Source organism: Aotus nancymaae, unplaced genomic scaffold (genome assembly GCF_030222135.1).
Source record: "Aotus nancymaae isolate 86718 unplaced genomic scaffold, 86718_ANA_hifiasm-v0.15.2.pri h1tg000006l, whole genome shotgun sequence".
NCBI classification, from domain to species: domain Eukaryota; kingdom Metazoa; phylum Chordata; class Mammalia; order Primates; family Aotidae; genus Aotus; species Aotus nancymaae.
This window is the reverse complement of record NW_026988417.1, coordinates 84,703,954-84,722,254: the sequence shown is the minus strand read 5'-3', so window position 1 is coordinate 84,722,254 and position 18,301 is coordinate 84,703,954.

Below are 18,301 nucleotides of genomic sequence, written 5' to 3'. Positions count from 1 at the left end.
TTCAGCATTTTTTTGCAATGTTATTTGTACTACAAACATACTTAGTTACAACTGTAACTGTTTCATCTCAATAGATTTAAGATTTTGAAATATATTTACTATGAATATATTTAAGATTTTGAAATATATTTATTATGAAATATTTTGGAAATACTGAAAAGTAGATAAACTAAACAAACATTTGTGTTTGTACCACTAAGATCTAACAAAATTTAATATTTTGCCTTGTTTCTTTCCAATCTTTTTGTCATTTTAATAGAATGAAGCTTGAAAAATGCTTCATTTTAAGCAAATTATAAGCAAAGCTTCCTATATTCTAATTGTTTTCTTCCCATACACATACACTGTTCTGAAATTTGCATATTATACTGTCCATTTATGTTTTAATAGTTGTTTTATGTGTGTATATATGCAATTTAAATGAAGTTGAGATGCAAAAGAGAGAGAGACAGAGAAACTATAGGACATTTCCAGTTTCTGGTCCCACGTGTAAAGAAATTGAAAGCTGTCTCTTCTATCCACATAACATAAAAACATTTTTTGTGAGCAAACTGAAAATCAAGAATACACAATAGATCCTTCAGAGAATTAAGTTCGCAAGGTAAACTGCCTGAAAATTGGAAAGACAGGTGAATACAAAGAATCACACCTTACAGGAAACAGAAACCACTGCTAGAGAGGCAGGAACATTTAAAGGTATTGAGTGAATTATTTAAAAGGTAAATGACTGAAGACTGAGTATGGAGCAGCTTGAGATGAAAATTTTTGGGAGCTCAGCTTTAGGGAAGCCCTATACGTTCATGAGTTTTACGTTTGGGAACTCTGCCCGATTCTTTTGGTGAAGATACATGAAAAATTATCTCATGCTCCTGACAAAGGGAGAGAAAAAGTAACGATTTGAAGTACATCCAGAGTACTCTGTTTTCATTAGCAAAGGTTTCTCCTCAAATGAAAGTATACAATCAAAGGGCAACAGATTTGGGCTTCACTAGAGCCTAATCAAACTGGGGCTAGAAAAATATACAACTCCAATCTCCCTTACCCCTTCGGACTCACCTAAGGGGAATAAAAGCTAAGTACTTGTGAAAGTCCACAGCACTGAGATGCAGACTCAATAAGAGACTGAGACCTAATCATAGGATTATATAATGCTTCCACTTCCCTCGCACTTTACCAACACATTAGTAGGGCTCTTTTATATTAACAAGGGATTGTAGCTAAAAAATAATTGTGGACCTCAGACTATATTAACCAGACTTTAGGAAAACCCAAAGACAGCAGAAGAGAGAAAAGCAAAGATACTAGAGAAAAGGTTTAGTTTCTGACACCACAGATAGAACAAACAATAAACACAGCCTAGCTACCAAACAGCTAAACATAAATCCCCACATTAAAGGTCAATTCACCTCAGCTCCTTATTTCAATATATCTTAGCTGGCTTTTAAGAAAAAATTACAAGGTATATTAAAAGGCAAAAAACACAACCTGAGATGCAAAATAAGCATCACAATCAGACTCAGATATGACAGAGAATTTTGTATTACCAGATCAGGAATTGAAAATAATTATAATAAATGTGCTAAGGGCACTCGTGGGAAAAGTGAACAACATCAAAAAAAGATGAATAATGTAAGTAGAAACATGGAAATTGTAAGAAAGTATCAAAATCAAATGCTAGAATCAAAAACACTAAAACAAAACACAAGATTGCATTTGATGTGTTGCACTCAACAAGAGACCGGACATGCTGAGGAAAGAATCAGTAAACCTGATGATATGTCAATAGAAACTTCACAATATGCAAAGCAAATTAAAAAATAATGAAAATAAACTAAACAATACAGTAAAGTGCATCCAACAACTGTGGGTCAGTTGCAACAGGTGTAACATAGGTATTATGGGAGTACTGTAAAGAGCATTAAAGAAAGGAAGGAATGTTAAAAGAAATAACTGAAGTAATGTTGACTGAGAATTTTCATAATAAATCCAGGTACCTCAGAGAAAGAGCAGGATAAATGCCTCCCCCCCTCCCCCGCAAAATATACTCCTAAGCATAATATATCCAAATTTTAGAAAGCAAATCTAAGACAAAAATCTTGAAGGACGCCAGACAGCATGGGAGATCTTACCTATAGAGAAAACAATTTAAGGATTATGTAATGTCTGTCCTTAGACACCATGAAAGCAAGAAAAGAGTAGAGTGAGATATTTAAGCTATTGAAAGAAGTAAAACCCACCAACCTAAAATTCTGTATACAGTGATAGTATAAAGTGGAAATATAAACCCACGGAGGTAAACATGCCCTGTAAGACGTACCTTTAAAAAAATATATACAAAGAGAAATATGATACAGCTCAGAAATTTGGATCAAGATAAAGGCAAAGCATAAGAAAAAGAATAAATGAAAGTACAGAAAGATATGGTAAGACTTTAAGTACAACGTTGTAGAATTATTACATACATTTATATCTTCTATATTTCAAGTACTCATTAGAGTGGAAAAAGAAATAAAGAAAGAGGCTAAACGTAAAACAAAGAGGAGCATTGGAACAATCAACAAGAGGGAGATTGTGTCAAATATTTAGAAGCCAGTCAGCAGATCAAGCATCCCCCAGTCATGCTCAGGATCTGCAGTCAGATGAGCAACCTTCCTGACACAGCAAGTTAGAGGAGGCCACAACTTGGGGTATGCATGGAAGGAACTGTGACTAAAGGAGTTGCAATTTTTCCTGAGGAACCTCAGAGAGGTCAGGGTCTTAGAAGCTCCAAGACCGAGGGAAGGCAGCGAGGAGCCAATGGATTTATTGAAAATCTGTATGAGAACTGATTATTCCAATCTTATTGTCATGTCTCTAATGAGTAGTATGTCTGAGGGCTAATCATCTAAACACCAGGGTAATAAAAAGTATCTAAAGAAATTGGATTAACAACCTTGAAGAAACAGGCCGATTTGAATACCCCTTGACCCCTAAAGCAAATAGCTCCATATTTTGACATTGGATGCCTTCCAACATACCGATTGCTGATTCCCACCACCACTGTTGTGACTCCCACCAATTAACAAAGCTCTCATCCTATGTAGTCACAGACTCCAAATCAGCATTTTCTTCTTATAATTTAAAATGTGAATGAAAAATTAAGGATTGCCAGACATTTGAGGGAAAATAAAAAAAGTGGAACAATATTAAATATATGAAAACTAAGATAAGGTGAGACTGAGAAGATCAATCTAAAAGATTAAGCATTAAAAGTAAACAGAATAATGATGAGGAAAATATTATAAAAATGCAATACAAGATTATTTAACAGGAAAAATCCACAAATATTTAGGGCAAAAGAATCATCAGATACACAATTCAAAAAATAAAACATGAAGGGATACAGATGATAATAATTTACAATATCAAATATATGAAGATGACCTAAAACCTTCCAAAAATTTATTAAATGAGGTCATTCATGGAGGTCTCAGAAACTGCCCAGCATCAGATTTTTTTTATCAGTAAACTAGGTAATAGACATTCAATGTACAAATCCTTATACAGTTCTGAGGAATAACTGACTATTTGTCATGGGAAGCATAACTCCTATGCCTTATTTTATGAAATTGTTTTAGACTATGCTTTAAAGAAGTAAATAACCAAGAAAGAAGTGACTAAATCAACTTCCCACTCTGAGTTTTGTGTGCACTTGTAGTTAGAGAGTTGTCAGGACTGGGTTGCTTAAAGGCTTTTGTACTCACATGTCTTATTCCTGATCTGAGTTGTTTAGAATAGTAAAAGCTGTTCAGGAATCTCTGTTTCTCCATCTTAACACCACTAATTATGGCTTTATCACAGAATGAAGTTTGAGAATAGACAGTGTGAAGTCTCCAGAGGCCCAAGGGGAAGCAGCAATACTTCTTAGGGTTTAGGTGTGGATGTCTCAGCAGCGACTTCGGTCCATTTTATCAGTTAAATAAGTCATGAAAGCTGACCCAAAAGGGGGCACTAGTTAGACTTCACCACTAACAAAGCCCGAGCCTGTTTATCCCTTGCCTTTTTTTTTTTTTTTTTTTTTTTTTTGAGACAGAGTCTCCCTCTGTCGCCCAGGCTGGAGTGCAGTGGTGTGATCTCGGTTCACTGCAATCTCCGCCTTCTGGGTTCAAGTGATTCTCCTGCCTCAGCCTCCTGAGCTGAGGATTACAGATGGGATTACAAGCATATGCCGCCATGCCCAGCTGATTTTTGTATTTTTAGCAGAGATAGGGTTTCAACATGTTGGTCAGGCTGGTCTCAAACTCCTGACCTCAAGCAATCCACCCCTCTTGGCCTCCCAATGTGCTAGGATTGCAGGCATGAGCCAATGCACCTAGCCCATTTTCTTTTTGCTCTACTAGTAATTATACTCCCTCTCCACATGTAACCCCTTTCGTTTTTTTTTTTTTTAATTGCATTTTAGGTTTTGGGGTACATGTGGAAAACATGCAAGGTTGTTGCATAGGTGCATACGTGGCAGTGTGATTTGCTGCCTTCCTCCCCTTCACCTATATCTGGCATTTCTCCCCATGCTACCTCTCGCCAACTCCCCACCCCCCGCTGTCCCCCCTCACCCCAACAGACCCCAGTGTATAGTGCTCCCCTCCCTGTGTCCATGTGTTCTCATTGTTCAATACCCGTCTATAAGTGAGAACATGTGATGTTTGATTCTGTGTTCTTGTGTCAGTTTGCTGAGAATGATGGTTTCCAGGTTCATCCATGTCCCTACAAAGGACGCGAACTCGTCGTTTTTGATGGCTGCATAATATTCCATGGTGTATATGTGCCACATTTTTCCTGTCCAGTCTATCATCGATGGGCATTTGGGTTGGTTCCAGGTCTTTGCTATTGTAAACTGTGCTGCAATGAACATTTGTGTGCATGTGTCCTTATAGTAGAACGATTTATAATCCTTTGGATATATACCCAGTAATGGGATTGCTGGGTCAAATGGAATTTCTATTTCTAGGTCCTTGAGGAATTGCCACACTGTCTTCCACAATGGTTGAACTAATTTACACTCCCACCAACAGTGTAAAAGTGTTCCTATTTCTTCACATCCTCTCCAGCATCTGTTTTCTCCAGATTTTTTAATCATTGCCATTCTAACTGGCGTGAGATGGTATCTCAATGTAGTTTTGATTTGCATTTCTCTAATGACCAGTGATGATGAGCATTTTTTCATATGCTCATTGGCCTCATGTATGTCTTCTTTTGTAAAGTATCTGTTCATATCCTTTGCTCATTTTTGAATGGACTTGTTTGTTTTTTTCTTGTAAATCTGCTTTAGTTCTTTGTAAATTCTGGATATCAGCCCTTTGTCAGATGGGTAGGCTGCAAAAATTTGTTCCCATTCTGTTGGTTGCTGATTCACTCTATTGACTGTTTCTTTCGCTGTGCAGAAGCTGTGGAGTTTGATTAGGTCCCATTTGTCTATTTTGGCTTTTGTTGCCAATGCTTTTGGTGTTTTGGTCATAAAGTCCTTGCCTACGCCTATGTCCTCCTATTAAGGCTTTAGTTAGTAGAATTTATAACTGTTAGCCAAAGCTTCTATTTAGCTGACACACACATAGCATTGTATGTGTCAAGAAACTCAACGATTAATTAGTTTATTTGAACGGTTGTTGGGATTAAGAAACTAAAATATCAATGCCTGGATCATGTACCAGCGCATGACTTGTTTTGGCTCACTTTTGTCACAGTTCAGTGCTCATGCCAATCTTCTCAAAATGCATATTTCAAGGCCACTGTGATACCTCCCTCCAAGGACCTCAGAAGTTTGGACTATGCCCCAGTTAAGATATTCCTCTGACCCTGAAAATTGAGGAAGGCACCAAAAGTTCTCTGCAATTATAAATAAAACTGCTGCAATAATAATACACCAAATAAGCAAAACTTTAGTGTTATTAAAGAACAATTACCTGCTGGGTACAATAAACATTCTATAGGTAATGGGTACATGAGAAGCACAAAGTCCACCTTTACTGAATATGTGAACATAATGAACCTGCACACGTTCCCCTCAATCTAAAATACAGTAACATTTAAAAAAATAAATTAAAAAAGGATAAATTACTGAGCTGAAAGATAAAAAATATTCTCTACCATGTAGGAAACACAAGAAAGCTAAGTTGTAAAGAAAGGTTAGATACTTTGTGAATAGAAGGTGGAGTTACAGAATTTCTGTACTAGAACTTCTAAAAGCAAATAACAGAGATGAAAAAAGGAAGAAATAATCAAAGCAATAATAGGAAAAAGTTTCTGTTCATGTTTTTAGATTGAAATAGTTGTTCAAGAAGAATAAATATATAACATCTATACCCAGAAACATCTTATAAAATGTTATAATACCCAGAGAAATGTTTTAAAACATTTCAGAGAAAGACCAAATGATTAACAAAAACAGCAAAAAGTATTATATTGTCCTCAAACACTGTGTCAAGTCTACCCTGAAAATTTTGAGAAAATATTCTTTTGCTCCTAGAATTCTAGGTTTAGCAAAATGATCATTAAAGTGCAAACACAAAATAAAGACTATTTGGGACAAAGATGGAGGATGTTTAGAATTCAAAAATATAAGCTATATCCAAAAAGAATCAATTGAGATAAAAAGAATAAGATATAGATCACACATACACACACAATCAATATGAGAAAAGAATCAGTAAAGCATGTAACCAGTCCTGAAATATTGATGACATCTCTGTGAAGCTTAATATAATTAGAACACTAGTCCTAAAAGATGCAAAGTAGCAAATAAAAGTGATGAAAACTGAGAATTGATATTCCATATAACATCAACAAAATATTCTGTATTGCTATAAGTCCTTTCTTGTTCTGGGTAAAGACACTGTAGATACTACATCCTTCTTATTGTAATAAAAAGGCACAAGCTAAGTATAGCTTTTACATATTTAATATGTCTATTAAATAAAAGAAACAGACTTACATTCCAAAACCCTAGAATGAAAACAAATAAAAAACAGGATAAACTCCATAAAGACAATGAGAACTAAATACAAGAAAAGAAAACAGAAAGCACAAAACAACATAGCAATGCTACTAAAGCATATATTTTACAATTGAAATGCTATAAATTTTCCTTATCAAAATTTCCCTTTACTAAAAATAGTAAAATGCAAGGTATATTAAATGGTACACAAATGATATTTTATATAGAGAAATATCCACTAAAAACCTATTAATGATAAATCTTTCTAAACCTAGCAATATAATTTCCAGCAATTCAAGAAATATAAAATCAAATTTGCTGGAAAGAGTAGAAAAAATACAAAATAGAGGAACTGGGAATACTATATTTTAAAGTAATCATTACACATGAATCAGAACAGTTTTATTTTAAGTTATATATAGGTTAGTTAAAATTTTGTACTGTAAACTCTAGGGCAGACACTAAAAAAAATACTTCAAAGAAGTAATAGTATACAAAATAGAGATAAAATTAAACATACAAAATGCTCAATTAAAACCAGAGAAGGTCAGGTTTGGTGGTTCATGCTTTTAATCCCAGCACTTCGGGATTCCCTGGCAGGTGGAACTCTCAGGAGTTCTAGACCAGCTTGGGTAACATGATGAAACTTTGTCTCTACAAAAAAAAAAAAAAAAAAAAAAAAAAAAAATTAGCTAGGCATGGTTACATATGCCTACTACAGCTGAGGTGGGAGGATCATCTGAGCCCATGGGATTCCAGGCTGTAATGTGTCAGTATTAAACCACTGCCCTCTAACCTGGGTGACACAGTGAGACTGTTGCAAAAAAAGAAAAGAAAAAAAAAAGAAACAGAGAATAGAAGGGTGATAAAAGAAGGAAGAGAAAGAAAGAAAATACAATGAATAAAAAGCAATTATGGACGTGGTAGATAATAATTCAATTATATTAACAATTACTTTAAATGTGAAGCATTTAAATACTTAAAGAAAACGATGGAAATTGTCAGAACACATTTATCAAAACAAACCAAGACCAAATCATATATTGAATACCAAAAAACTATATTCAGTATAAAACCGAAATAGCTCAAAAGTAAAAAGATAAAGAAATATTTATCATGTTAACACTAATCAAAGAAAGCTTAAGTAGCTATATTAATATCAGATAAAACAGACTTTAGAGCAAAGAAGATTATCAATGATAAATTTTGGCGTTACAAAATTATAAAGGTGTCAATTCTCTCCAAAGACAAAGCAGTCCGAAACTTGTTCACATTTAACAACAGTGTCAAAATATGTGAGGCAAAAACTGATAGAATAGAAAGAAAAAGGGTAAAAACTCACTATCTGAGTTGGAAACTTTTGGTATCTCTGTTTCAGAGATAGATCCAACATGCTGAAGATTAATGAGGATATAGTTAACTTTAATATCAATATCAATATCAATCAACAGGATTTAATTGACAGGATACTCTCCATCCAACCACTACAGAATCTACATTTTTCTGATACATATATGGGACATTCACCAGGCCAGACGGCTATCTAGGCTACAAAATATACCTCAGTAAACTTAAAAAAAATAGAAAACATGAAAAATATGTTCTCAGCCCACTGTGGAATTAAATTAAAAAATGAGCAACATAAAGATATCTGAAAAAAATTCTAAATATTCAGATTAAACACCATAATTCTTTTTTTAAATTGTACTTTAAGTTCTGGGGTACATGTGCAGACCTGCAGGATTGTTGCATAGGTACACACAGGCCATGGTGGTTTGCTGTCTCCATTCCCCCGTCACCTGCAACAGCCATTTCTCCCAGTGTTATCCCTCTGGGGGATAAAGCCACCCCAGTTCCAAAACAAATCCCTGTGTGTGATGTTCCCCTCCCTATGTCCACGTGTTCTCATTGTTCAACACCCGCCTATGAATGAGAGCATGCGGTGTTTGGTTTTCTGTTCTTGTAAACACCATAATTCCAAGTAGTGTATGTGTCAAGAAGTCTCAGGAGGAATTTAAAAATATTTTGAACTAAATGAAAATGGAAATACAACTTAGTAAAAATTGTAGGAATATATCAAAAACAGTGCGATAAAAAAGGAAATATCTAGCATATGCATGTTTTAGTCTGTACTCACACTGCTATAAAAAATATACCTGAGACTGGCAATTTATTAAAAAAAAGATTTAGTTGGCTTACAGTTCTGCGGGCTGTACAGGAAGCATGGCAGCATCTGCTTCTGGGAGGTCTGAGGGAGATTTTACTCACAGTCAAAGGCAAAGCAGGGACAGGTGTCTTACATTACTGGAACAGGAGGAAGGGGGTGGAGTGCTACAGACTTTTAAACAACCAGGTCTCAGGATAAGACACTCACTCACAATCACAAGAGCAGCACCAAAGGAATGGTGCTATCCCATTATTGAGAACACCTCCGTGATTGAGTCACCTCCCACCAGACCCCACCTCCAACAGATTACAATGCAACATGAAATTTGGTGGGGACATAGATCCAAATCATATCAAGGTGTATGTATGTGTGTTTGGGTGTGTGTGTATGTGTGTGTGTGTATGTATGTAAGAAGAAGCTAAAATAAATAACCTAACTTTACACCTTAGGAAACTAAAGAAAGAAGAAAAATTTAAACCTAGGACAAGAAAAGAATGAAAATTAAAATGAAAATAATACATTAGGAAACCATAATACAATAAAGAAAATCAAGTAACCCAAAAGCTAGTTTTTCAGAAAGATCATTAAAATTATGAAGCCATTTGCCAAGCTAAGCAAGAAAAAAAAGGACACAATTTACCAATGTAAAACATGAAATAACTTTATCATCAATTCTTGTCCCATAGACATTAACAGATAATAAAGAAATAGTACAAACAACTAACTCTACGTCCACAGATTTGACAACTTAGATCAAATGAACCAATTTACTGAAAGGCACAGTTGTCAAAGTTCATAGGAGGAGAAATAGAAAATATGAATAGGGCAATATCTATTAAACTAATTGACTCAATAATTAATAAATTTTGAAAAAGAAAGAACCTTCCCAGATTGCTATGATCTGAATGTATTTGTCTCCCCACCACCTTCCAAATTCATATATTGAAATCTTTATCCCAAGGTGATGACATTAGGATCTAAGGCCATTGGGAAGTGATTAAGTTATGTGAAAAAGACAGCCATCTACCAACCAGGAGACAGGCCCTCATCAAACACAGAATCTGAAACCTTCTTGATCTTGGACTACCCGCCTTTATGAGAACTATGAGAAATAAATTTCTCTTGTTTATAAGCCATCTAGTATGTGATACTTTGTTATAGCGACCCAAATGGACTAAGACACAGATGTTTTCACTGGTGAATTCCACCAAATATTCAAGGATTAAATGATACAAATTATTCACAATCAATTCAAGAAATAGAAACTCATTTTCTAAAGCCAGTATTATCCTCACATTCAAAGCAGGTAAAGATATTACAAGACAAAAAATATAGACCAAAATCTCTGAGGAAGATAGATGCAAAAATCCTTTCATAATGTTAGCAAATTAAATCCAACAATATGTTGAATCTATAAATTGTGACCTAATGGGTATTTATTCTAGGTATATAAAGATGGTTTAACATTCAGAAATCAATTGTTGTAATTTATGGCATAAGTGAATAAAGATGAAGAATCTTTTGATCATAGCAACTTATGTTGGAAAAGCATTTGTCAAAATCCAGTAGCAATTAATGACCAAAAAAAAAAAAAAAAACTCAGAAAAATAGGAATATAAAGGAATGTCCTCAGATTTTAAAGAATATAAAAAACGTTTACAGCAATTTCATCCTATTTAATGGTGAGAAACTAGAAACCATATTTAATGGTGAGAAACTGGATACTTTGCTTCTTACTCTGGGAAAAAGACAATGTTCTTCCTCACTGCTCCTGTTCAGTATTAAACATTAAATAAACAAAGAAAAAACGAAGAAAGTATAAATTTTGATACTAATTTATCAATAATGTTTATTAATTATAACAAATATATTACAGATTTTAATAATGGCTGAAATTAGGTGTGATCTATAAGGAACTCTGGGCCGGGCGCAGTGGCTCACGCCTGTAATCCCAGCACTTTGGAAAGCCAAGGTGGGCGGATCACGAGGTCAAGAGACCTAGATCATCCAGGCCAACATGGTGAAACCCCATCTCTACTAAAAAATACAAAAAATTAGCTGGGCATGGTGGCTCGTGCCTGTAGTCCCAGCTACTCAGGAGGCTGAGACAGGAGAATTGCTTGAACCTGGGAGGTGGAGGTTGCAGTGAGCCAAGATTACGCCACTACACTCCAGCCTGGCACCTGGTGACAGAGTGAGACTCTGTCTCAAAAAAAAAAAAAAATAAAGGAACTCTTGTGCCATCTTCAGACATTTTCTGTGTCTAAAATTGCCCTAAAAGAAAAAGTTTATATAAAAATGAAAGCATTATTTTCGATATGTCTGTAGAGACAACCAAAACAAATACCAAAAAAATCAATAGCCTTAAATAAATTTTTGTCAAAGCTGGAAATATTGGTTATATATGACCTAAACATTTAATTGAAGAAGTTACTATAACAGCTTAATAAACTGGTATACTGGAAGTAAGAAATTAGTAAAGATGGAAGCTCAAAGTAATTTACAATGAAGCCAAGAAAAGTAGATATGATCAATAAATTCAAAAGTTGTTTCTTGAACTGAGTAATGAAATAGGAAAAACAAACTTTTGAAAATTCTTCACAAGGGATAAATGAACATAAGTATAATTAAAGTGATTGTAGGTTGGTATAAGAATGAAACAATATATGAAAAACATCCTAAAAATTTTAGGAGTGTATTGGCAATTTAACTCTGCTGCTTCTTTGTTGAATTTCTGTCTGGATGACCTACCTGTCCACAACTGATGGTGGCGTGTTTTAGTTGTCTGCTACTATTGTTTTGCAGTTTATCTCTCCCTTTAGACTTATTAGTGTTTGCTTTATATGCTTGGAAGCTCTGGTGTTGGGTGCATAAATATTTACAATTGTTATATTCCCTTGCTGAATTAACCCTTTTATCACTTTATAGTTATCTTCTTTGTTTCTTTTGGCAATCTTAGATTTGTAGTCTATAATATCTTATGTAAGCATAGGTACTCCTGCTTTTTTTTATTAATTGGTTTTCATTTGCATGGAATACTTTTTGTACCCCCTTACTTTCAGTCTGTGTGCGTCAATATAGGTGAAGCAAATTTCTTGAAGACACAGACTGAAAATGAAGACAAAACATGCTGAAGATCTATGGAATATAGCCAAAGCACTACTAAGAGGAAAGTTTATAGCAATAGACACTAGACCAAAGAAGTAGCAAGACTGCAAATAAACAACCTAACAATGTATTTTGAAGAACTAGAAAAACAAGAACATATTAAACCAAAATTAGTTATGGGAAAACAATACAGTTGAAAACAGAAACAAATGAAATTGAAACCACATAAAACAAAACATTGTTTATTTGAAAATAAAAACAAAATTGATAAACCTTTAGCTATACTAATAGACAAAGAAGACCCCAATAAATAAATTAGAAACAAAAAAGAGGTCTTAACAACTGAGACCTTAGAAATACAAAGATTCATTAGAGACTATAGTGAACAATTATATGCCAACAAATTGGAAAATCTAGAAGAAATTTATACATTCCTGGACACACACAACATACCAAGATTGAACCATGAAGAAATAGTAAACCTCAACAAATCAATAACAAGTAATGAGATTGAAGCTGTAATACAAAAGAAAAGTCTCCAATAAAGAAAAGCTCAGGACCAAATGAATTCAGTGTTGAGGTCAAATTCATCCCAGGATGCAAGGATGGTTCAACATATGCAAGTAAAAAATGTGATACACCACATTAAATGGAATTAAGAAAAACAATGATTATTTCAATAGATGCCAAAAATGCATATGATAAACATAGCTTTATGATAAAAACCCTCATCAAAATAGGTATAGAAGGAACATACCTAAAGATAATATAAAGAGCATACAAATAAGAATATAGGAAGTGGAGAAGTCCAATTAGCCTTATTCACAGATGATATGATCTTAGAAAATCCTGAAGACTATACTAAAAAATTGTTAGAAATGATATACAAATGCAGCAAAGTTGCAGTATACAAAATTAACATATAAAATCAGTAGCATTTTTGTACACCAACAGTGAAAAATCTGTAAATGAAATCAAGAAAGCAATTACATTTACAGTAGCTACAAGGATATAAAGTACTAAAAAATCGATCTTACCAAAGAAGTGAAAGATTTATAAAAGGAAAACTATAAAAATCTGATGAAAGAAATTAAAGAGCACACACAAAAAAAGAGAAGATATTCCCTGCTCATAGATTGGAAGTATTAATATTGCTAAAATGACAATCCTACCCAAAGTAATTTAAGGATTCAGTGCAATCTGTTTCAAAACACCAATGACATTCTTCATAAAAATAAAAAGTACTAAGTTTATATAAAACCACAAAAGACCCCAGATAAACAAAGCAATCCTAAGCAAAAAGAAAGAACAAAGCTGGAGGCATCATATTATCTGACTTCAAAATTTACTACAAATTTCCATAAACAAAACAGCCTAGTACTGGTATAAAAACAGACACATAGACCAGTGGGACAGTATATAGAACCCAAATAAAAATCCAAGAATTTACATTCATACTCATTTTCAACAAAGGCACCAAGAATATACAATGGGGAATGAACAGTCTTTTCAATAAATGGTGGTGGGAAAACTGGATAATCATATGCAGAAGAATAAAACTAGATCCCCTATTTCTCAGCAGGCACAGTAAAAAAAATAAAAATAAAAAAAAAATAAAAACATTTAAAACTAAATTGAACACTTGAAAATATGAAACTACTAAAAGAAAATTTATGGCAATGCTCCAGGACATTGGTCTGGGTAAACATTTTTTTGTGTGTATAAGCACTCAAAAACACAGGTAACCAAAGCAAAAATAGACAAATGTGATTACACGAAGCTAAAAACCTTCACAGCAAAAGAAACAATCAACAAAGTGAAAAGACAAACAATAGAATGGGAGAAAATATTTGCAAACTAGCCATCTGACAAGAGATTAATAATCAGAATATGTAAGAAGCTCAAACAGCTTAATAGCAAAAAATAAAATAAGCTAATTAAAAAATGAGCAAGACGTCTGAACAGATAATTCTCAAAAGAAGACATAGAAATGGCTAATAGGTATATTAAAATATTCAACATCACTAATCATCATGGAAATGCAAATCGAAACCACAGTGAGATACCATCTAAACCCAGTTAAAATGCCATTAATGAAAGACTCTGGCAATAACAGATGCTGGAGAGAATGTGGAGAAAGGAGAACCTTCATACACTGTTGGTAGGAATGTAAATTAGTAGAGCTGCTATGGAGAACAGTATGGAGGCTCCTCAAAACCTAAAACTAGAACTATCGTATGATCCAGCAATCCTGCTACTGGGTATACATCAAAAATAAAACCAGTCTTTCGAAGAGACATCTACACTCCTGTGTTTATTGTAGCAATATTCACAATAGCCAAGATATGGAATCAACCTGTATCAGTGGATGAATGGATAGAAAAGATGTGGTATACATACACAATGGAATATTATTCAGTCATAAAAAGGAATGAAATCCTGTCATTTGCAGCAACATAGATGAAACTGGAGGCCATATGTTAAATGATATACACCAAGCACAAGAAGTCAAATATCACATGTTCTCACTCATATGTGGTAGCTTAAATAAAGTTAGAGAGCAGCATGATGATTACCAGAGACTGGGAAGAGTGGCGTTAAGAGGGAGATGTAGGGAAGAAAAGAATGTAAGTGTATTTATTACCACTGAAATATAAACTGAAAATTATAACGATGGTCAATTTTATATGTATATTTTACCTCAGTGAAAAATAAAATTTAAAAATATATACCATCCCTCCACAAAAAACAAAGGTATTGGCCAGATGTTTTTTTTTAAAAAAAGTGTCAATCTACAACAAACCAATAAACAAAGATAAGGCAAAACTGCCCTCTGAAAAGATATCATGTATTTCTTCCATGTATTAATTCCACACTATTTTAATAGTCCAAGATCACTTTCCATTTAAAATATTACAAATGCATATATATATAATGAAATATTTTGTGACTCATTCCACCCAAAACAAAACAGCATAAAAAGTAAAAAGTATGACTTAGTTTTATGTGTGAATTTAAATGCTGTTTTAGTTCTTGTGGCCGATGTAACCAATTACCACAAATTTGTTGGTAGGATCAATTTTCTTTCTGATGGCTCTTAAAGGGACCTCATACTTTTGGTTTCCAAGCTTTTTCCACCTCCTAGAGGGTGCCTGCATTCCTTGACTCACAGCTTCCTTTCATTTTCAAAGGCAACAAGGACTGGTCAGGTCTTAGATTGCATCACTCTTGAATATGCTCTTCTATCTCACTCTTTGACATTTAAAAGATATCTGAGATTACCTTGCCCACCCATCAATAACAAAGGATAACTTCTTATATTGGATCATCTGATTAGCAATCTCAATCCCATCTGCAACCTTTATTCCCTCTTGCCATGTAGCCTAACATATTCATAGGTTCTAGAGGTTAGGATATGGACATATTGGTGAGCGGGGAGAGATTATTCAGCATACCATCTAGGGCATGTATTATATTTAGAAAATGTGTGAAATTGTTTACATAGTGCATTGGATGAGTGAGTTCTGGAGCCAGAATTTACAGAAGTTCAGCCACTTACTCTAGCCATTATCTCTGCAACCCTAAGTGAAGATAGGATTTGTGACTTGCTTTATCTGTTTGGAAAATAAGAAAAACAGCTGTGTCTAAAATATAGAATTGTTCAGAAGGTTAAATGACTAATACATGGAAATCACTTAAAGTCTGGAACGTAGTAAGTATTCATACTCAATTTTATTAGATTTTTATTTTATTTAATCTTCTCATAAACAAATGCTAGTAAAAATATGACTTTCATTTTCCAGATAAAGAAAATGAGGCTGACAATAATTATATACTTTAATAATTTCTACATAGTATATAAGTGGTATGGGTTTTAGAATGAAAAAATTTGACACTTTCGCCTAAACTCTTAAACCTGAAGTAGAAACATTATTTTAAGGGATTAGGTTTTTACATACATTATATTTAAAATATATGTACAGTTACCTAACCTCTAGGAAAAACATGTAAAACCTGAGCATAGATTTTGAGATATGACCCAATAGCTATTATGTTTTTGACATTATAATTTTAGTAATATAACCTTAAAATCCAAGCTGGAATTATCTATTAAAAAGAGAGACTGTACTTTTCAGTCATATTTGATTGCCTTGAACAGTCAGATGCTTGAGTTCAGGCCAGTGAAATCCAAGTACAGCTTTCAGATTGCACTCTTAAAGAAAATGGATATGTCCTCTACTTTCAACATTGCAACGTTTTGCTAAAGAATCTTCATGGATATATAAACAATTGCAATATCCTAGGGATGACAGAACAAGTTAGAAGACACAGTCCCTATCTCTGGAGTATTTTCACTTGTACTATTTTGCAAGAAATAAAAACATACAACTTTTTAAAGGCACTTTCAGCTTGGTATTGTTGCATCACTTGAAATTATACACAAACATAAACATTTGAGCCAGAAGTAGAGTTGCTTTTACAAAGTCTCAAAAGGAATCATCCACAGGGTGTTTTTGTGTCTCAAGGACACGAGTGTTGTAGACTAGAAGGTCGGTTACCCTGGTTAAGCAAAATCAAAGCATCTTTTTTAAAAGATTTGTCTAATAGACTTTCTGTGGTAATGGGAATTTCAGAAGTTAGAATAAAGGAGACTGTAATTTGAAGGGAACCAATAGGAAAAAATAAAAATACTGACCGTGCTGATTCCTTGTTAACATTTGCAGCAAGACAATAGAGACAACATCATAGAAAACCTAGAGTTTCAAAGGAGAGAACCAGAGGACACAGCTTTGAAAAAGGAGATTGTTTTGACCTCAGCCTGCAGTCTATCTTTACCTAAATTCTGGTCATTTGAGCCTTCACAATGATGAAAACTCCAACTATTTTTGTATATCAATATGAAGTGGTGATAAGAGGTGACTGAAGAAGCACCTTTGGAAACAGGAGAGACTGTGGCCCCATGCATTTAAACAACCACCATTAAGAATTATTTGGCAGGCCATGGGAAGCAATTCAGCAGCAAAATTGGGATTATGGGTATTGCCATTCCACCTAAGCTTTTTATTTCAGATAGCCTCAAGGTAACCTCCATGAAGGGATGTGTAGCAGGGAATGAGCAGAATGCAGAGTAAGATAAAACTTTTCAGGATTAATACTTATATTTAGAATACATCCATATCTGTGTTTTATTGATTACACTGAACAGAAATGGATACAAAGTCACCTATGTTTCCAAAAGATTATATTCACCATAAAATTGTATGCCTACCCTGTAAAGGCCTTTGCTTGTTTGACACTTAAAATCATTCTCACCTCCTAGAGACTGTACTCACTGAATAGGTTTTGGAATAATATAAACTCTCAGGGTGGGCACACACTTTACTGGCCAATTCAGGTTGGCAGATAGAGAATAATAATTGATGAAGGAAGCTCCAGCAGGCAAAGCAGGGAGCAGTAAGGATGATGGACAGATGATTCTGTTTGGTTAATAGAACCAGAGCCTGCGATATGAGCTAACCCAGGAATGGTCTTTACTGTTGTCCAAAGATGTCTGCAATTCCTCCACCAAGATATTAGGACTGATTTAGATGAGTAACCTGCTATAAGATTTCCATTATTCTCTACCCATAAGGAAGTTGTTCTTGTAGTTACATTTCTATTTTACCGTGATATGTTGGATAAAAAGCAAGTGGAGATAAAATTATTATTCTTTTTGCATAAAATGTTTTAGATTGATGAAATTGTATATATTCATGCTATACAATGTGGTTTTGATATATATATACACACACACACACACATTATAGAATAATTAAATCAAATTAACATATCCATCACCTCATATCCTTAACATTATCTGTGACTAGTACATTTAAAATCTGCCAGCATTTTTCCGGTGTTCAGTACATTATTATTCCATTATCATTCATCATAGTCATCATGCTGTAGAACTTTGTACCCTCTATCTAACATTTCTTCATTCTCCCTTCCTCCATACCTGTCCCCCTGGTAGCCATTACCCACCCTCTGTTTCTATGAGTTTGATTTTTGTTTTT